Source organism: Prionailurus bengalensis, chromosome F2 (genome assembly GCF_016509475.1).
Source record: "Prionailurus bengalensis isolate Pbe53 chromosome F2, Fcat_Pben_1.1_paternal_pri, whole genome shotgun sequence".
Classification (NCBI taxonomy): Eukaryota; Metazoa; Chordata; class Mammalia; order Carnivora; family Felidae; genus Prionailurus; species Prionailurus bengalensis.
The window spans coordinates 71,488,189-71,491,151 of record NC_057353.1 but is presented as its reverse complement, the minus strand read 5'-3'; positions in this window follow the sequence as shown (position 1 = coordinate 71,491,151).

Here is a 2,963-nt window from a genome sequence, read left to right as displayed (position 1 = left end):
GAAAACAGAGGGGGGAAAAAGCCCATTCTGAAGCTCTGAAGCCCCATGACCCAGGTGTACATCATACAGTCAGCTGTCAAGAAAGACTCCATTGCCCCACTCACAGGGGTTCTCCCACCATGTGGCCACAGTCCCCTTGCACATGACGGAATCCTCTGTGTTCTCTAAGGGTCTCCTTCCCCTCTGGTTCTTCTCATGCTTCGTCTCTCCAGAGAACCTGGCAGCCGGTTCTAGCCCTCAACGCCCTCATGCCGGCCCCTGTGGCTTCATTCCTGGAAACATGATTTTCTCCACTTATTCCCACCTGTTGTCTCTAGACTGTCAGTACCATGAGGGGATGACGAGGACGCTCTACTAAAATCACATGAATCAGAACCTCGTGCAGCCCGCACAAGAACCTGAAAAAACTTCAGGCTTAACACCACTTGCCAGCATGGGGCAGTTCTCCACACCCTCAGAACGGCCTTACGTATAGCCTCCCACTGACTTCCCTCAAAGTAACCTTAGCTCTTAACATCTTGCAAAGTGATTTATGTGAGCCAATTACTAACTGAAGTATCCGGAAAACAGAAACTGAAAAAAACAAACAAACAAACACGTGTTGTCTGAAGTTGAGAAAAAAGATCCCAGAACTGCTGAGATGACTTTACACACACACACACACACACACACACACACACACACACACTCCCTCTCTCCCCCTTCTCATTATCTCCCCCCCTCCCCTCCTCACTCCTCCCCCTCCTCACTCTTCTTTTCTCTCTTCTACTGGCTCCTCTCTCTTCCTTCTCCTCTCTCTCTCCCTCTCCCCTCCTCTCTCCCTCAGGAATTGTTAATGAAATAAACATATTTTGATCTAGTTAACAGTCTCAAAATAACCTTCTATACATTGCTCTCGTGTCAACCATAAAAGCATCCTAAACCTGTATTTTGGCAATACTCCACATGCACAGGTTTCAGAACGTGTGCCCCAGGAGTCCAGAAACCAGGGGCTATCTTCAGGAGAGTGGCAACATTTGATTTATGCTTTGTGTTTATAAATGTTGAGGCAGCATAATTTTGAGGAATATTCAGAAAGTATGTACCTACCAAGCTGTAAAAAATGACTGACTGCAAGTTAGCTGGTGAGTTTTCCTAGACTTCAAGTTGGTTTTTTTTTTTTTTGAGAGACACACAAAAACATCGACATAGGAAAGAAAATCTTATAATTACTTTGTTCTCCTCCTTGTGCATTTCAAAGCAACCATCCAAAGCTAGTGCTTTGTAACATACAAACCAGGACTCTGCAACTAGCCCAACTATCAATTTATGTTCTTTTTTGGAAAGAACTTGACTCATCTCCTAGTCCACGTTCCCTTTTCATTACTACAGGAATGACTTAGAATAATGTTTGTCTAAACTGGGAGGCTGTTTTCTCATTACTCAACGCATAGCTTATCGTTTTGTTACCAGCCTATGGCATTCCATGGCAGGTATGGGGTATCTTCACAGGCCAGCCTGTCTGGAAAGGGCGTGATGGGATTACTACTGACTATGCTTTGCCCCTCCGTCTTCATAAAGTGGCCACATCCTTGATTTCCTTATTTGCCAAGCTAGGAAAACGTTGCCTTCTCTGGGTGGATGCTAGGAGCAAATGAAATCGCTCTTGGCACTAATGATTACTAATCCTTTCCTTTTCTTAAAGGACCTTTCCTCTACCGCTTCACAGCCGTGACTTCTGTCAGAAAACACAGGACCTGCATGAGAAGGGCTTGTTCCCATCCCCGTGCTGATAATCAACGTCTGGGCCTATTTCCTCAGTTGTGAATAAAGGGTCGTGTTAATGGATCTCTGAGCTATGACCCAGCGTGATTATCTTAGTATCGTTTGTGGGCTTATGTAGTCTAACTTTTGATAATTTTCTATGTACCAAACACTGATCTAAACAATTTACAAATGTTTTGTTTCACATAAATCTATTTAAGGTAATATTTTCAATTTTAAGAATTAAGGTATTATCCCCACTGGCAGGTGAGGTGATGCACGCACTCAGTGAGCACCCAGTTTTCCTGAGGTTTCACAGCTATTAAGGGGGAAACCAATCAGATTTTAGACTACAAGGCTTTTTTTTTTTAACATTTATTCGTTTTTGAAAGACAGAGCATGCCCAAGCAGGGGTGGGGCAGAGAGAGAGAGGGAGACACAGAATCCAAAGCGGGCTCCAGGCTCTGAGCTGTCAGCACAGAGCCCGACGCAGGGCTCAAACTCAAGAATCATGAGATCATGACCTGAGCCGAAGTTGGACACTTAACCGACTGAGCCACCCAGGCCCCCAAGACTACAAGGCTTAATTAAAATCTTCCTCTGTCACCTATGCAAACCACTGAAGTGGCTTCTTGGGCCCCATCGTTACCAGCATCAGTTGTCCTGACTCAGTGGCGTCGACCACCGAGCACCAACCCTACAGCCATTAAAGTCCTTTCTATGGTCACTATGTGGACCACATCATGGTCCATGCTCACTCACTTCAGGCACTGATTTCCTGCTCTTCTTCCCTTCCTCTTTATTCCCTTCTGTTGGTTCTCTTTTCCCCCCTTGACAAAAACTTAGAGTCTGTTGTGTCCCAGGATTGAGGATTCAGAAAAGGTAAGAGATTATTGCCAGTCTGAGACATCACACAATGTAACTGAGTGTGAGGACAAAGATAAAGATTTACACAGAAAAAGTATAATGTCCTACATCATATTCCCTTGAAAGAAGGAACAAGGGACGTGGATAGGGGAGAGAGGGGCTGAGAGAGGGAGTCAGAACATGCCCTGAGAGAGCTACACAGCCAAGCAGGGGCAGAGAGAGAGAGGAGACACGGTGGACAGAGCCTATAACTCTCCCTGGGGAGCCTTGGGGAAGTTTTCACAGCAGGGTTTGTATTTGAGATGAATCTTGAGGAAGAGTAGAAGTTTGGTGTGAAAATAGAAGACATTACA